The sequence below is a fragment of the Branchiostoma belcheri genome, unplaced genomic scaffold (genome assembly GCF_001625305.1).
Source record: "Branchiostoma belcheri isolate BF01 breed outbred unplaced genomic scaffold, Haploidv18h27 scaffold106, whole genome shotgun sequence".
Taxonomy (NCBI): domain Eukaryota; kingdom Metazoa; phylum Chordata; class Leptocardii; order Amphioxiformes; family Branchiostomatidae; genus Branchiostoma; species Branchiostoma belcheri.
Window position 1 is genome coordinate 1,186,054 of NW_017802447.1, and position 19,930 is coordinate 1,205,983.

Genomic DNA, 19,930 nt, shown 5'->3' on the forward strand with positions numbered 1-19,930 from the left:
TGGTGGTCCATCAATGTTGATGATGTCATCTTCCATGAGCTCAGGAACAGTGGCTTAATCCTAATTCTTAGCCATTTCAATCCAAGTACAAGAGAAGTTCTTTCAGTCACAACCAAAATGAATTTCTTTACCAACCCTGATGAAGGAAGCTGAAAGCAGCCAAGATACCAGTGAAGAAAGTTGACTATGGTTGGGCTGAAAGAACTTTACTTGTTATCTCAAAACCCAACTACTTTTGTGCTATGTTATTGGAGATACCTGTCACAAGGCACTTTATGTTCCAAAACATTCCCTACAATTAACACATTTAGTGAGCAAAGCCAAAGTAGAGCTTGGCCCAGATCCCCCCACCGTAACTTAATATATACCACCAGCATAGAAGGATATCATACAAATCCCATTTGACTAGTTGTCTCTCTTCTCTTTTATATGCTTGCTTCCTTCAAAGTAGCCTGGAACAGTGACATCAATGGCATCAGTCTCAGTGGTCACCAAAACCTCATCTGAAAACACATAACAAGTCTCTGTTAGCTCTCCTTTTAAAAGCAGGTTGAATCTAAACATTAAGATGTGTTATTCAGCATCTTTTAAGCATATGTTAAAAAATTAAACTTGTAAATTCATTGACATTTGTAAATAAGAGAATGTGAGAAAGGATGGGAAGGAATGGATGGGAGGAGGAAGAAAGGACAGAATGAGAGTGATAAAAAGAAGGGATACAGGGAGGGAGGGAGAGACAAATGAGTGGACTTTGAAGCAGAATCTTTACCTTGTAGTCTCGAGGGCCCAGCCTCTGCTCTGCTTCTAGTAGTCAGGAACCACTGCTGCTTGTCATCCGTAAGTATAGCAAGACTTTTCCTGCAGTGAACTTACTCAGGTACAAAGACAAAGATAGCCGACCGCTCGAATTTGAGTGTGGCCATGAAACAAAGAAAAGGAGAAAAAAGTCACACAAACAACATAAAAAAGGCCGACAACTCAGCTTGGAGTGTGGCCTTTAAAACAAAGAGAGAGAACTGGACTAAAAAAGTTGAAAAGTTAGCCAGCTGATGCTCCTTTGGAGCACTGCTGGAAGAAATAGGGAAGCTCTGCTAAACCTAGGAAAACTAGAAGGCCAAAATTAGTTGTTTTTTTCATGGAGTCTACAGGACTGAAACAGAAACAAGTTTAAAAAGCAAAGACTCCTCTGTTGCCCTCACATCTTCAGTTAATATAGAGCAAGGATTAGATCCAAATATAAAAAGCAAATGCATTCACCTACAGCAATATTCATTCTTGAAAACAGCTCAGAAAAGTTTCCTCCCTGTCCTTGGTGCTGAATTCTAAGTAATGTGGAATAAAATGATAAAAGATTTTATACTAGGAGTTTAAATCCCAAGCAGCAGTACAAATTACGCTTACTAATAATATACTGAAAGGCAAAGAATGTATGTTAAGACATGTTCTATTCTGTACAGTCTGACTCAATCTAAAATAAAAACATAAAGATTAATAGAAACCTGTCACTTTACCAGCGGTTCTTGGTTTGATTTCCCAGTGGCAGCATATAGTTATCTTCCTTGGAGAATAAACTGAAAGGCAAAGCATTGTTGGTTGATACATTTAGTTCCGCAGAACCTGGAGTCACACTGAAATAAACGGGAAGTTTGAATCCAAATGAGCAGCACAAAGTGCGCTTACTGAGAATGGCCTGAAAAGCAAATGGTTGTCAGATAGGATATTCTGCCCTGCAGATTCTAGAGTCAAAGCTAACATACAAACATAGTTTAACATTAAGTAAGAAACCTATAAGTCTGCCAGATGTTATTGGCTCAAATCCCAAGCATCTGCACACTTAACTTAGAGAATGAACTGAAAGGCAAAGCATTGTTCAGTAGGACACTCAATTCTGCAGAATCTCATATCACGCTGAAAAGAAACAGAGTTTTAATTTCAGTAGGTGCAGTTCTGCATGTTCACAAGGTATGAACTCAAATGCTGTGGATGAAAGTTGCTGTTGAAGAATCAAAGTTATCAAGAAGAAAAACATAAAGATTAGGAAAGGAAGGAAAGAAAATAAGTATTTTGTCTATAGGTGCAAATCCTGCATGTCCCCAAGGGCACTGGTTTGAATCCCAGAGTCCTGTAGATGAGTCACTGTTGAAGAATTGAAGTTAACAAAATGACAGAAACAAAGAAAAGATGAGTTTTGTCTGTAGGGTCAAATCCTGCATGTTCCTAAGAGCACTGGTTTGAATCCCAGCATACCGTAGATAAAGGTCCCTGTAAGGAAGTTAACTTATATGGAGTAAGAAATAAAGGAGGAAGGAAAGGAACGATGTGCTTTGTCTGTAGGTGCAACACTTGCATGTTCCTGAGGACATGGTTTTGAATCCCAGCATACCGTAGATGAAGGTCCTGGTGAGGATGGAAAGTTATCAAGAAGTAAGGAATTAAGGAGGAAGGAAAGGAAAGATGTGTTTTGTCTGTAAGTGCAAGATCCTGCATGGGTTCAAATCCCAGAAGGCTGTAGATGAGGGTCACTGTTGAAGAACTGTTGTATATGTGTCAGGAAGTTAAGAAGAAGACAGAAAAAGAAAGAATAAGATTCTGTTTTCTGGTGTCTCAAATCTGCATCCACATCTAAGACATCCCTCCTTCCAGTAGCCTCAATGTAGTGTGCCTGCAGAAAAACAACAAAAAGTAAATATTTGTAACAGACTCTCAGAAAACTTAAATCAGATCAACCCCCATAATTTACAGTTTTTAAAGTTATTCAAAAAATGATGATGTCACTTTTCTTACATAGCTTTTAAGGAATTGACTTCAAATCTTCTGTCTAGCCCACCAAATTAATACAATATCATTTCACATCTTCTTAACATTTGGCTTATATTTCTAGCAAAGTTTTAACAAAAGTTGTAAACAAAAAAGATTGTTATCTGCTTCAGTTCCCGGTGTCCAAAGCTTCAGGTAGCCTTGATGCAGAGATATTCATCCAAGAAACTATTCTTTGGTTGATAGCCAGGAGACAGACATCTTTGAAGTAACAACCTGCAAAAAAAGAAACTACAAACATATTAGAAAAGCTTCAAAGAAACAATGAATGTAAGAAATGTTGTAACGTTATACTTACATGTTTACCTGGAAGATACAAACCTATCCCTGTCATTGTCACTCCACAAAAGTTTTCTCCGTCTCTCGAAAAGTCGCGTAAAAGTTGTTGCTCTATCTTGTTACTTATCGCGAGTAAGTCACACCACAGAATTCAGACACAGTTTCTTTATTTGAAATTCTTTATTTCCATTACAAGTGCAGCTTACAGAGTGTGTAAAATGTATCAAACAAAAAAGAATTCCAATTGTTGCAAGGACCCCAGTTCCCTTCCCATCATAGGGTAGACAAACACAAAAGATGGTTTGGCCCTAAACCCAGATGCTTCTAGAAGGTTTGCAAAGGACCCCCCTTTTATTATGAGGAGAAAAATCACATGTTAGTAACGCATGCAGTCCTTAATTATATGGCTCACCTCTGGCATCTTGGTAGTGGCTTGACATAAAAACAGGTGTCCTCTTGAGATTGTTGACTAGGCTAAAATTTAGGGTGTGCCTTGTGTTTACTTTATACATTTTTTGAAAACAAGAAGTTTTGTGCTTGACTTCCATCTACCCACCCCCCATAAATTTGTGAACTAAGACCTGCTCTCTGAATCATCACACACTTTTACTACCTACGTCCCTGCTCTAATTTGGTTTTAAACTCACCTTTCCAGATCCTGATCTAAAGTCAAAGTGCATGTGAGCTCAAAGAGCAGGTCAAAGGCATGTAGAAGTACTGCCTTTTTAATTTACCAAATTCAAGCACTTGAAAGCTCTATCAAATTTTGATTCCAATGTGAAGGATTATCTTTATTCAAAGTCTTCATTCAAAATCTTTATTCAGACTCTTTATTCAAACACTTATTCATAATCTTTATTCTAAATCTTTATTTAATGTTGGCATTGGTCTCCTGCGTGGTCGTAGTCCCTTGTAGTGGGCATCTTCAGGAATGGCTGCAGTCCACAGGATCATTACTAAGTCCGCCTTTTCTCTTACAAGACGGTGGAAAAAAATCCATCTTTGTACTAAGATGGATGAAATAGTTACTTGTCCACCTTTTCACATACAAGACGGACAAAAGAAATTAATCTGAACATTAATTCCACCATTTCTCCTACATGATGGTGATAAAGTTCTAAAACGTCCATCTATTCAATTACTAATAGATGGATGAAATCATTTCTGATTCAGTGTTCCATCTTCTCTTTACAAGATGGTTGGGTAACAGCCATAACACTGTACCATTGATTGTTTTAATATTTTTTTTCAATCTTTCAAGATATATCCTCATAGTCTTATTACTGACTTGATTAAAACACACAAAAAGCTTGAACATGTCCTTGGCAACTACAACTGTATGACTTTCTTGTTCTTCTTCTCGTCCATCCATTCTAGATCTTGGTCGTCTTTCACTGGACTACAAGTATAACATACGGGTCTAGAAATTCTATCCCTTAGCCCCTGTTATTTTATGCAAAGATATTCTTTAAGATTTTTGTCACAAGGCACTTCATTTCCAAAAGGTTCCCTACGTTATCTCAAGTTTAGTGAGCAAAGCCAAAGTAGAGCTTGGCTCAAGTCCCCCGCCCTTTCTATACTATCAGCAGACAAGGATATCATACAAATCCTATTTGTGTTCTAGCTGTCCTCTCAATGCTTGCTTCCCTTCAAATAGCCTGGAAACAAGTGACGTCAGTATACAGGAAGATCTGTAGTAGAGAGGGGGGGCAGATCTATAAGGAAGGAGAGAGAAAAAGAGTTGTTGAAACTAGATTATCCTGGCAAAAACACCTAAAAGCTTATCCTTATCACAGTTTGATACTGCAAAGACAAAGCCTTTTGAAAAAAAAATATTAATTGAGTAAGACAGAAGCAGCATATTAAGTAGGATTTCAACATGTAACGGTTTGTATTTTTCTTTCTGTTTCAGAAAATCGGTGCATGGGATTAAATAAGTGAATCAGCATTTGTCCTGGAGACCATGAAGAAAGTACTAGTACTTTTAAGAAAGCTGGAAATATCACAATTCCATACCTGCTAGCAGGCATCAGGAAAGCTATTCTACATCAACAGCAGGGCAGACAGGAATCAACGACATCCCTCCTTTGGTACACGTATTCTGTCAGAAAAAAAATGTCAGCATCAAAAACACAATATGTTGTCACAGTAATATGAACATCACTTTAAACAGGAAGTGGTTATCGATGTGTCTTAAGTGAAATATAAAAGCTGCAGATATTGTATGATAAGGAAATTTCATAATAAACATCAGTATTTTTTTTTTAATTTCTACAAAATGTGGAGAAAAGACAATATATAGCTCACTTAGTTCTGGTTCATAAATATCTGTTGGTGATCTTGGAGGGTTTTGCAGTTTTTTGCTGCTGAGCCAGGAGCTGGAGGCGCTGCTGAGCTGGAAGTGAGCAACAGGTGTCAGAATCTTTAAAACTAGCGATTACCTCATATCTTTAAGTTAACATAAATTTCACCAGAAATAAATCTAAACGTCACACTGCACATAGCCAAAAGTGCCAAAAGTAATTTCTGGAATATTTTTGGCGGTGATTCTGAGGTAAACATGTAAGAAGACTTCACTATTTGTCATGATATCGACGTAAAACTACAACTCTCAACAACACACGTACAATGATTGACAGCTCCGTCAGACGAGAAGGCGCTGGCGCCCCGTAGCCATGACAGCCCAAAAAAGCAATCACGTCAAAACTCAAAGAAGAAATGTCAATATTATCAAGAAGGTGAAGTAAAATTCACACAACAATGGTTTTTATTGGCTTTTGTGAACTTCAGCTGGTCACGCGATCCGCGCCGAGTAATGCATTGTAGGCAAGGCGGGATCATGCACCTGTTATCCCGCCGGCCCAACTACGCACGACCGATTGACAGTTTCCTCAATTTTTCACGGATAAAAAAAGCTAAAAGTGACTCTACTACATGTTGGAAAATTTTTTCTGAGGGTTCTGAGGAAAACTTGAGGAAAAATAAACAATTTTCTTGACCTTTTGACGATTGGGATCCACACCGGGCTCTGTCTAACGTTGCATACAGGCCAGGGCCATGCTCTACCTCTCCCGCAGGCCCAACTACGCAGGGCCCCCGTACAATTTTCTCAATTTTTTACGGATGAAAAAAGCTAAAAGTGATTCTACTAAATGTTGGAACATTTTTTCTGAGGGTCCTGAGGAAAACCTGAGGAAAAATTGAGGAAAAATTAACAGTTTTCTTGAATATTTGACCAGCCATCTAATTCATTGTGGTGACTCCCGCGATATTTGTATGGGGCAGCTGCAGACCGACGCACGAAGAGACACTTTTCTCATTTTTTCTCGGATAAAGAAAACTAAAAGTAACACTATTACATGCCGGAACATTTTGTCTAAAAATTCTGAGGTAAAGTTGAGGACAAATATCAATTTTGGTAGGCTTGTTACCAACCACCGAAACGCCGGCCAAATACACACGGGACCATGCTGATGACATCCCGCCTGCCCAACTACGAAGGACCGCTTTACAAATATTTCTCAATTTTTCACCAGTGAAGGAAGCTAAAAGTGGAAGTACTACACGTCGGAACATTTTGCCTGGAAATTCTGAGGTAAACCTGAGGGAAACACACAACGTTTACGGGACAAACACTGACAGGAAAAATGTACGACGAACCTAGCTCGTATCCTACCGTGCATCACAAATCGTGAAAGTATCGGGGAAACCGTGTAACAAATAATCTTAAAATCAAATGGGGACATTTGGCAACGATATACAGAAACTATACAATGTGAACCCTGAATATAATGTGGTATTTCTGCGTAAAAATGGGAAAATTCTTACCTCAGTTCTGACGGGACGTCCCAGGTTCAGGCACATCTGCAGGTGCAATGGCGCCAAAATTTTGAATGAAATATTCTTAGATGTAACCTTGAACGTGATTGGCGCGCACGGGAAGGGACGAACCATTTGTTATACGGGTATAATGCCAACAGAAAATTATATTTCTTTTCTTTTTATCAGATGCCATTCTAATTACCTCATTACGCAAGTTACTTGATTTTTTTAATAGCAATATGGAGTTCATACAACAACGTATAGTTGTGGAGAGGCTGTCTTTAATAACTTGATCAAAACGGGAAAAAACTTGGACACATCCCCGGTCGATGGTTTGTGCAGATTCCATGGACACATAGCAAATATTAAACCAATTTGTCACATAATTTTGTCATATATTATCATTTCATTACAACAAATGTTCCATCACACATATTTTGAATATAAACATCTGAATATGAAGTTGTCAGGTTAATGCATTTTTGGTATGGGATGCTACATTTTATTTTGGGGGGAGGGAGCAAGCATTTTCTTGTTTGTACCTTACCTTTTAAAATTGATTTCACAGATATTTTCTTACCGATAACGCTGTTTTATTATTGGAAAATGTATACATCAGAGTTGATTCATTGTATCAGATGTATATCCACTCAACCCCCTATTTTACAATGGTTGATGTCCCGCCATGGAAAAGGGACAGTTCATTTCCAGTGAACAGGTTAACATACGTCCTGTAGGGGATGTTTCAGTAAACACTTTGGGGGAGGGGCGCTCATCATCAGACACAGACGATCTGCTTAAAAAAATCCACAAAGTAAAACCAATAAAACTATAAGTTATAGTTCACGGAGTATTGGCATATTGTTCTCTTTTTCCCTACCAGTCTGTAATTGTTATGCTTACGCAGAAGGAAAACATATTGTTTGTGCTCTGTTTCTTCTTCCTCTTCTTCTTCTTCTTCTTCTCCAAACAAACAAGGTCAATGACCTGAGCCAGACATCTGTCACCATGGTAACTTGTGTTGGATTACATCATGTTGCAATTTTATAGCAGGAGGGGTTTCAGACTCCTGTCTGACCATATATATGAATGTATTTGAGAGAGAATTAACAGAGCAGACCATATGCGAAGGTGAACATTATGCACTTGCAAATGTTACCTTTCTAGTCTAGTTTAGTCTAGTCTAGTTTAGTTCAGTTCAGTTCAGTTTAGTTTAGTTAGGTTAGGCTATCAAATACAAATGCACACAGGTTCGATCCTTGGGAATTCGAAAGGCACTTCACGCGACTTTCCTCACTCCAGCCAGGTGTACAATGGGTACCTGACATCGGTTGGAGAGGTAAAGGGCAGTGGAAGTAGAGAAATAGACTACGCTTCCCAATACGTACCGCACCCTAGACACAGTGGGTTAATAATACAGGCAATAGGACTACCCTTTATGATTAACCTACATTTTATCAGAACAGAGTTCGGTGCCTTAATCACACTGTAATGTTGTTAGAATGAAATGAAGACGTGCCAAACCGTAATAAAACAGACACCAGTGCGTGCCATATCATTTTATTATGTTCGCGGTGCATCACAGTCTGTCATTATTTACGTAATTAGAACGTGACATGTCCTTATGAACATGACAGACTAACCGTTTGGAAACCTCTTCGGTCTTATGAAATCAAAACACAAGAAGTCACGGCTGTCATTACATGAAAAATCACCTCGTTTAATAGTTGGATGTAATGTTCAAGTAGGGCAAAATGTTCGATCATTGACAAAAAATATTGTAACGCAGCCTAAGATAATAATCTTCTGCTAGCAAAACCAATATCTTAAAGAACATTTACCTGACTCATTATATATCTGTTTGGGAATAGACCTTGAATACAGATCTTCGTTTTAAAGCCACCCCCATCAATCATTTTCATAGAAATGCCCTGTGGAATCAATTAGAGAGGTTTTCGCTAGCTGATTACGCGTGGAGTCGTCCTCTGAAGAAACCGTTGACTTTGAAAGAAAAAGTCGGTCTGATGAAGATCTTTCCAACAATGTGGAAGATTTGTGAAGAATGCTCACACATAACGACACGCGGCTTGAGTAATATGATCTTTAGTACTTTGCTTGTGTCTTCGGTTGGTGGTTATTAATGGCCGAAGCAGTGACACCACTTTCTTCTTCTTTTTTGCGGTGTTTGGTGACCCGAAAGGGCAGCAGATTTTCTTGCTGTTTTCGCAAGATTTGGCGGCATGAACTGACTCTGCCATAGCGGCGGCGTGGGATTTTATTTCTACTATCCAAGTGACGTGCCTTAGGGGAAGGAAGGATCACAAAGTTTCAAAATGTCGTATTTTTTTCAGATGACTGATGTAACGTTATATCTGTATGAGCACTCCTTTCCGACTCACCCCAGACGTTCACTTTTCTGTATTTGACCCTTTTGTGAGGGTAATAGTCACGTTCCGAGCTATTATTTTCACTGTGCTTACTACAAAACCCGCTAGATGACGCAAGTGAACTGAGAGGCTCGAACCTCTGGCCACAACTATGTAACGTTACTATAGCTAGTACTATTGAATGTCCTTTCCGTTATATTATATATTCACCGATAAACTTACAATGCTTACATTTCCATGTAACGATTTCGACTTACATAGATGCATCTTGAATTTTTCACGGTTTTCGTTGGGTGTTTGGTCAACATTGCAGCCAATTGCAGGCATCTTTTCCGGCACAGCATTTTTAAAATACAGACGTGATGCGATACTATGCACAACACATAACGTAACAGGCGCAGTATACGTTCTGTCGACGTTCTCCCAAATATCATAAGACTATAGGCGTGACCTCAAAACGTGGACAGCAAAATGTTGAGCCGTTTACGTAAATCCCCAGGATTTAGATTAGTCCTGTGGGGTTTATCACAAGCTTCAAAGGGAGATCTTACGATTAGTAATTCCGGTCAATCGTTATATAATACGCAAAATGAATTCCAAAGCCCCTGACATCTAACATGAACCTGACATGAATACACTTGTATAATTACAAACGAAAGTTATCCTGCTTCAAAGTTACTTCCTACAGACGGTTTGTAGAAAAATAATAGCATCATCATGCTGTGGAATTGGGATCCGCAAGGAGGCGCTATTTACTCGCTCGATGTACATGGTCTGTTTCCTATTCTAGTTGACGCCCATAGTAATTATGGCTTCACCACACTATGTGTGGTGAAACATATTGAGTTCTCTGGTGTCCTGGAAACCTGGTATTTCACTCAAATCATCTGAAATTTGGTATGGGTATGCTTTATATATCTACCAACAACAATTCATTATAATTTTTGGCATGCACCCCTTTAAAATTGTATAATTTGAGACTTTTGACTGTTTTCAGGCCAATAAACTGTATAGTGCATGGCGTAATGGGGACAGGCCCTAGTTCTGCATATGTGTCCCTGAATAAGCATTCACATCAGTGTCCAACGTATTCTGTCAGAACGTTGTGATCGCCTCTGGACATAATTTCAGTAAGCGCGTGAGGATATCGTACGCCGGATGTCCTCGCCGCTACAAGAGAAATGTGTCTAATCAAGCTGACACTCCTTGAAGCAAGATCCGACATATCCTTACGGGAACAAGGTGCCGCCGTGTTCTCCCTGAAGCAACTTTTCTGATAAAGGATAGGCGTAGATGAGAGAAAGTGACGATATATGTTCCCCGCTTCATGAAACTCTTTGCTTTGGGCTTCAAATTTTCCCCAACGTTGGAGACTTCCGTCTACATTCACATCATTACCCAGGACGCTGGGAAAGAAAGGGTAGGATTTTTTTTTTCATTTCAGAAAATGACCGACTCCTTCCGCTATCTTCAATTTATGTTAGAGTCAGATCAGAATGACGGAGCGCTGCTACCTTACTTGGCCACACAGAGATCCAAATTCTGCCCCGATAGAACACAAAATCAGTTACGTAATTCTGTTGGGAAAAGACATGATTTATTTCCAAAGCAACAAACGAGATATAGGCTATAGCAAGTCTGGCATTCCTCCATTGCTAGGACTTTTCCTGCAAGGACGCGCTGCCTACGGATGCAAAACGCACATTGATCTTTCACACCCCAGACATCAGGCGGAAGTTTTAACAGTTCCTCTCCCACAACGTCGTTAGGAAACACGCCTTCCCGGGAATTCTTTCCAGCGGAATATAATCCTGGTCACTTCAAGCCAAGGGTAGGTAATCCCCTTACCATGTCCTGTCGTTCATCATCCCATCCCACTCATCCAATCACATGTCTCCTAACATCATCTCATCGCACACATCCAATCACAGGTCTCCTAACATCTACGTGTCGTACACCGTGTCTCTATTGGCTTTCCCGTCTCGCCAGATGACGACCCCGATATACTAGTATAAACTAACTCCGGCAGGCTTTCCTACGAGATCACGAAGCGTGTGGCACGTACTGATTCAATAGGAACCATCGGGTTGGCATGAGTTGGCATAGAGCCCTGTCTTTCCTGGTCTAGCTTTGGTTTTAGTTCGAAATAAAGGAAAATCCAGTTATTCCATCGACCACATTTCAGACGGCGGTTAACGCTCTAACGATGGCACAGACGTCCTGTGGTGAAAATCCTCGCACCTGTGCGATAAATGTATGCTGCCCCGGGGGAAACATGGCCATGTTGTTATTAGCACAAACTGCTTTTAAATACGCTGCTGGGTAACGACATCAGATACCTATTCACCGTTGCTAAGCTACGTTATTTCATCGCCTTTGGGTAGCACTTTAATCCGTTGAGTGAATTACTTTTAAGTGGATGTATACGTAGGCTTTTATTAAATATATATTCTGCTAAGCGGGGGTCAAATAATCTGGCAAAAAAATAGCGCATACATGACGCATGATAGGTCATGACGCATGATATGATTTCTGGATGAAAATGTTATTTTTATTTCAACGAAGGGTTATTTTTCAACCAAGGTCGAAAATAGTGGCATTTTTCTTCTATAGTGTTGTCACTGTTCCACAGTTACCAAGGAGGTTATCTAGTCGCATCATCATCCTTGCTTTGTAGAGAAAAACAGAGCTTCAAGAATACCAATACAAAAGATCATATGCTTTTTTTAGCTTCGACTCATGTTAAGGCGGAGAGTTGCCGTGTCTTCTGCCGTACGTAGCGAGGCGGGTGGTAGTTATGTCCTGCTCTGAAAAAAACGTGAAAAAGCCTTTCCTTACGCAACCCAGGTTTAAATTAGGTACCTGCCTTCGGTTGTGGAGGTAAAAGGTGGTGGAAGGAGAGGGATGGGCTCCGCCTTCTGATACCATGCCCTGGACACAGTGGATTAATAACCCACTGCCCATCGGCCTCGACAAGATTATGGTTATCTGGAGTTTGCCTTCACCTCCCTGCTGTAGAGTCTCTCGGCTTGAATGCTGATTTTATTGTTGGCACTCTGACAACACGTCTACACAACCTTACAAGTAACCTTGTTTGATTAGCAATGATACCCAGTCCCGAACATGGTTTTTCTTGCCCTATTCAGTCTAGACATCTCTCTGCAACATTTCATATTGCAGGTTGCCAACTTACTTTCCTTGTACTTTGACCTTGTGAGTTCATGTTTGACATTGACATTAGGGAGTCCGGAAGATTATTCAGTGTGTTTATTAGCTTTCGTTTGATACTCAGGTCTATGTTATTGCCGAGGTTTAGGAGAGGTGCGAGTTGATAGCTGACTGCGTGAGTTTTCTGACAACCTATTTCTATCTGTCTGTCCAATTTCCCGTCTACAGTAGAGAAGCTAGGCGATGTTGAGTGCCCACGTCTCAACGTTCACCAAAAAATAACGGATTATTCCAGCAATAATATTCTACACGCGAACTATGTGTATGGCATTTCTCAGCAGTCGCCTTCCAGAAACCTTATGAGTCTTCCAACTTACATATTGCTGCTATATTTATAAATGGTTTTAGATCTGTTTTCTTACACTGTATCATGTATTATATTGCTTTCAAAGGTATATTGAATTGTTATATCTGTAACCGGTTTATTTGTAACTAATCTATTCCTTTTATTGTATGACTTCTAATTATGTTTACCGAAAGAAAACAGACTGATTTTGCTACGTTTCCTCTTCTTCTCCAACCCAAAAGGTCAATGACCTGAACCAGACTGTCTGTTACCATGGTAACTGGTGTTGGGTTACATCATGTTGCAATTTTATAGCAGGAGGGTTTTAGACTCCTGTCTGGCCATATATATGAATGTGTTTGAATAAGAATTAACAGAGCAGACCATTATGCATTCGCTTTGCAAACATTTCTAGTTTACATTAGATTATAAAACGTGTTCGTTTTATTGTATTACTGTACTTTTTTGTGGATCAGCCGTTACCAGCTTAGTTCAGCCCTGCTTCGTTTCATTGCCAAAAATACAAAATACAAAAAGGACTGGAAATTAGAAAAAATCGCCATCTCTGTCTGCTTTTCAATTATCTCGCGTGTCTTAAAGACACTGTTGGCAGACGTCACGTGTTCTTCTTCCGTCGTCAGCTGGGATCTTCGGCCTCACACCCACCTCGCGTTTTTAATTACCAGGGCGGAGTGCGGCCATGCACAGCCCACTAGTCCGTACCGTGATTGGAGCCCACTTTGCATAAGGTGCACAAGATGAATGAGAAATACTAAGTACAAAAATTCAACATTCCCATGTCAAAACTTCTATTTCATGCCTAAATGAACACTATAATTATGTTTGTGTACGGCAGGTAACCATGTAGTTTATGGGATGGGGTCAATTTGCAATTCTATACCTCCCTGCCCAACTAAGCTTTCAGGATGCTGCATTATGAAGTCTTATAGCGGGTTAAACCTACGTGTTTTTCCTCTTTAGGTCCAAGAAATTCAAGGATTAAGGGCTCTGAAGTTGACAACAAGTCACATGAAAGAAGTATTAGATGGGCATGTGCCTACGCCAGGAGCTGAATTAGACTTGTGTTTGTCTTTAAAATTGTTCACACGCAGTTTGATTTTCGCTAGTCACACTAGATCTTATTAGTTCTGATGTCATACAAAAACACACCTGCCAAATCCACCGCCTCTGCTTGTTTGATGATGAAAGCCAGCTCGTCAGAAAACAACTAACTACTTTTCATTCACGTCAGAGCTTGTGGCCAGAGGACATGGAGGCGACAAGACTTTCTAGCTCATTGTAAAATGAAACTGACAGAAGTTGGAGTCAATGCCTCGTAATTTTGTTGATTTTTACAAAGATCATTATCAAATACTGTACACATAACTACTGATACTAGTACTCTATACATAACTAGAGGTCGTAGATCTCATGCCTTCGTCACAGGGACATTGTTCTAGATAAACGAAGGTTTTTTTTTAATACTAGAAATTAATTTGGTCTAGAGTACAAAAGAATCTCTGTTCTCCTTTTTTCCTTTTTTATTCTACGGAACACCCCCCGTGCAACACCCCCGGCCCGAAAGGGTTTGCCACAGATTTACATACGCAGTCACCGCCCCCCCCCCCCAAGTTACTAAAGTATTTGATTTTGGACTGTTACTTTGATGGCGATCATGAACAGGATAGTTTTACTCAAGCATGCCTTTCAGACGTTACACTGCAGCTAAGATGGACTCTATCTGTAGCAGGTTCCCTCCTTTCCTTCAGTGTTGGTAGAACCGATACACTGCGCCAGTGAAATCATCCGGAGTGCCTTCCGCTGCAGTCTTCCAATGGTCCTTTCTTGTTCTTTACTGCAGCCCACAGCTAATACAATTTGCTGTCCGCTTCATGTCGTGCGGCCTTCATGCGCAATATCCCCCGACTCCGCCAGCTGGGACATCCCCCTTTCTTGGACACTACCGGTGACGTCACGGCTGATGATTCGTGAGCGGGAATAATTGGAGGAGACAGGCAATTTCCATTCCCATTTTGAAGCAGCTGCCTCAAAAGGCACAGTCGTCATTGGACAGACGCCACAATATACTTGGGAACGATCCTCATCCTATTTGTGTGCTTGATCTTTCCAGATCGCCTTAGTCTAATCTTCCCGGGGGTTTTGCGATGGAGGACGTCGGCAATCTCTCCGATAACTCGAGCTCCGGGTCGGGCCTGCTCCTCAAGCAGGGTTACCCGACTATCATCACCTTCATCCTGGCGTACGGGTTCTCCTTCGTGCTGTGCGTCGCCGGCAACCTGGCGGTGTGTGTCATCGTCATCAAGTACCAACAGTTACACACCGTCACCAACTTCTTCATCTTCAACCTGGCTGTGGCGGACCTGCTGGTGGCGCTGTTCTGTATGCCGTTCACTCTGGTCAACAACATCCATGCGGGTAAGCTCCGAGTCTCTTGTGTCTTCGTCCTCTCTAGGCCCTACTCCGTATACCGTTTGATGTGCATCTATTATTGATAACACCCGTGTATTCTATTCTTATTAGTCTTTCGGCCATTGGATATGTTGGCCAAATGGAACGGTAAACACCATAATAAGATTTGTTTCATTCATTCGTGATAAACACGTCTCGGATTTGTTTTGTTCTTCGTGCAGGTTTTGTCATGCCTTGTGGCACCATGTACACGATACAAACGTTACAACATACCCTGAACATACAATTCCCTCAAACAGACATTTTTGTTTTGTACCATACTTTCCTATATACCCCGAACATAGATACAAACGGTTCATCACGGTATCTACAGCCTTTATTCCTCACTCAAATGAAAAATGACGACACAAATTAAAAGTTAAGAAATCACATATAATCTATGAGGAATGTATGAGACCAGGCCTTTTCCCCTGTACATACATTGTGTACGGCACATTCCCACGATTATGCGTTCATATTTCTTTTAAAATGTTCTGTGCGTCTGACGTTTTCTTTCATTTTTGAAACCATTTGATTTACAAATTCTATGATGATCTAAGGTTTAATGTCCGAGTATATCTCTACACACCTGAACCGAGGCAAACCACACAATTCCCTTTAAATTAAATGGATTCCGTGTGGATAAAAAAAAAAGAAGCATTTCCTTGCAACAGACGGGATGATTGAAATGCACATTCCTCTTTCAAATACTCCTGTATCTTCGGTCCGAATCGTCGGAAATCACTTCTAAATAGCCCATCTTTTGACGGACATCGCGAGTGAACAAACACAATTGATGCTATATCTCCGTGGTATCTGCACATTTGCTGATAACGACTACATTATTAGCTGTGTAACGTTGTGCACTGAAGCGAAAACACTCAACCTCTCTGACCCGCTTTACCTTACATATTGCGGTAGGTAGACCTCGGGGCGTTTTTTTACTGCCTTTTCATGGCATCCGCCTGGAGGAGACACAACAGATGTCTTTATAACCTGTGCGACCTTGAAGCTGTCTGCCAGGTCTGCCGGAGAGGTATTAATCTTCCACAATGTGCCCCTCCAAAGCGTACTCCTGCCCAGAGCCACTCAGGAAACCCGGGGCACATCTGTCACTGATTGAAAACTCAAGTCGATCACTTAGGACTTTAAAACCTAAACTGGCGTCTGACAACTTCAGATGGAGCCAAGAAGTCCAGTCAAACGACCTTGACATTGTGTTGAAGGTCAGATTGCCGATGGTAGTGACGACGTCTGTTTTAGAATGTGGTGAGTTTTCTTTGCTGTGGAGGAAGACAGTGATTCTGCCCATAATGCCAGTCATCGGCACAGATGGACTTTCATGTTAATGGTAGGGTTTTATCAGATCGATTCGCAGGGTTCCATCGGGTCTAGTGAATTCCCATCAAGATTGGCCTCATATACGTAGATTTTGAGGTAGATTACGAGCAAAATTGGAAGAAATCCTTTCTCATGGAGTTTGTTACAAAGTCTGTGAGACTTTTAAGATTCTTAATGCGAATATCTATCTAGGGCCATTTTGTCTGCAGACAATATGGTTTTCCTTGGTTTCACCTTGTAGGAGCAAGGAAAATTCAAACGTACATGACAAGAACACGCAACATTACAGACAACTTACAGTCCGCCAGACGTTTGAAAAATATGTCTACATCGATTCTGTTGCCGAGAATTTAACCATACAGATTAGTCTGGATGTAATTGCCAACATCTCGAGGAAAAATCAATTTAACCCTGACCCTCATGGTGTAATTGTGTTATCGCATTGCCGCTCACTGACGATCACGGTCATGAAAATTAGATTGTAGAAAATACAACAGAGACTCCAACTATTACCTATAGGATATTGAAAAATACGTTTCAAGCCCCAAATCTTTCTTCTGTTGTAGAGATTTGCCTACCATTTTTGTGATAGAAGCAAATATCAAATCAACAGGTGCCCAAATTGAAGAATAAAAAAATCATAATATTCATGAGTTCTTCGTCTACCGCCTACTCAAGACTCATATATCATAAGCAGGATATATACAGCAAAATGTGAGATACAAAACACGATAAAGGTAACCATGGAGGTAAAATTGAAATTGGTATCAAAATGTACATGATCAAAGCATAACAAGGTATTAAAGTGCTGTTTTCAGATTTGCCAGTCACATTTTCAAAAAGAACTAATTGACCTTAATTTATAAAGTATTTATTAGCTCTGACGTTTTATGCAAAGAAGGCCGGCCCTGATGTTGTTGGTATGTCGTCAGAAAGACTAAATTGTTGCACTAAATCTTGTGACCACTCTCCTATTGCAAATATAATTTTCTCTGGCTGCCAGTAGCGAACCCTTTGAAGATAATGTTGTTTCCAACATCAAACACTCTTTTATAACGACATCAGCTTTAGTTCTACACATATATTCTCATCTAAAACACATTTTCTATGATCCCCTCAACACGTTACCGGCTGCCGGTTATTGCTTTACGCCGCTTGGCAACGGAGGGCGGTGTTGACAGTGATTTTATTACCACAGCTAAGGAGGTTATATTTCTACATCTGCGCTACATCTGCCTAGCTTGGTTTGCGAACAGCGTAAATCAAACTGTTGCAACTGGATACCCTTTATCTGTGTTCACGTTTGTTGGTAACCCTTTGCCTGCGTTTGGCGGCTTTTAATTTGTAACTTTCTTTTGAAATACGAATGTATGCTTGTTTGCGTTTTTTTTCTTTCTTTTTTTTGTGAACAAGATAAATCAAAATGTTAGGACTGGGTATCCTTTATCCAGCTTCATGGATGATAGCAACCCTTTGCCTGCGTTTGTCCACTTTTGTAGTTTTCTTTTGAAATATATAGATGTATGTTTGATTCTTTGAGAACGCGTGTTTTTCTTCTGTAGATGCATTGTCCTTTAATCAGGGAAGAAGCGATTGAACTAAAGAGCGATCCACGTCTTCCTTTCATATAATTCTTTCAAGATGCAACGATCTCCTAATATTTTACAAAAAGAAGTACTTTGCCTTGTTGAAAGACAGTGCGCAGTTAAGTGCGCAGGATTTTACATCTGGGCATTCATATATTCTGTATCACTCTACATGTATGATCAGACGCGGATATACACGTTTTACATGATACTCTTCATCCTTTGAAGGATAAAAGCTGATCACATTATACCCGAGTACGCGTCCTAGTAAACGACATTAACTTCAAAGACGACATGAAACCAATGACAATGAAATACGACAGTTCCTGAATATATAGCCAAACGTGATAGGCATTATTCAACGGACAAAGCCATAAAGACACAAAACACACTCTTCTTAGAGAACATAGAGTATTCGAATATATATTCCAAGAAGAAACCTTCCAGTTCTTGGTGCCTGCAGCCGGTTAATTCAATTAAATGCCAATGACGTCACGGTAGGCATGGCAGCCCGTTCAGAAACTGGCACCGCGGCTCGCTTGTAGAAACGTTGTTTTGAGAAGCAAACAAAAGAAAACATTAATAACTTGCAATTGGATGTAGTCCCGATAATCACACATTGTTTGTTTCTCAAAATAACGTTTTCACGAGCCATGATGCTAGGGTCTGAATCGGCTGCCATGCCTACCGTGACATCACCGTAGCTTCAAGCATAAAGGACTAGAAGGATGATTAGCAACATTCGATGTTTCCTAACATCAGAGGACTGTTTTTGTCCCAACATCTTTGATAATTGAATAATACATATCACGTTTGACTATTTCTAAGATATAACTGTTGTATTATCATTGGTTTCATGTCAACTTTAAAGGATGCCCTTCACCCACCACCAAAGAAAACGTATTCCCAGCAAACTCTACGTAATGTAGACTTCTGCTATAGGTCCTATAGGCTTTACTTTCTCATCGCCGCAAGAAAACTAAACGCTCAAAGACTCTCTTCCCTCAGCGTAGGCGTCACCAGGTTCCTTTTGTGCCCAATAGCACATCCTTCGGAATCAATTTTCGACATAAAGCCAGCTTTTTTATGATACAACCAGCAAACTGTGCCTCTCGTGCGTATAAAGCTCACAGTGGCAATTAGACTCTTGGGAAGGCATACGTGATTCACAGTACAGGGAAACAAAGATTCTGGTAAAACGTGAGAGGTAAGAATCCTGGTTAAGCGTTTGGCAGTTACCGACGCTTACTACAGGAAGGTGGGCGCCATCAAAGGCATAATCACTGGCGGTCGGATATCCGGATACGCACTTTGCACAGGATACGTCTTTATTCTGAAAATACGTCAGAAAAAGGCTCATCAATCGGAATGAATGTTACTAATAAGCTGGCCTGCATTCATATTATATATTCTAATTGGTCAGATACAATATAGCCAAATTAAAAACTGCATTATTTGCTTAAATCCTACTGTCTAAACCTGATAAGATTTCGTGATTTTTTTCAAACCTAAAGCCACCATCTATATTACACATGCTTCTAATTCATCACAACTACTGACAAAGAAGCTACCGGAAGAACAGTTTTAAAATGTCATCATTCATTATATATGAATTGTTACTGTACTGTACTGTTTGAGGTAGCCTCCTGCACTTACAGTCGTGGCTAAAGCGTGGCTATTTCGGGGGGGGGGGGGTATGGGGGGTTGCCTGGGGG

General features: G+C 40.3%; 1 pseudogene; it reads left to right on the forward strand.

Annotated features, from left to right (window-relative positions):
- The first annotated feature begins 14,951 nt into the window (after positions 1-14,951).
- The window catches only part of LOC109478138, a 7,977-nt pseudogene continuing 2,998 nt past the window's right edge, over positions 14,952-19,930 (forward strand).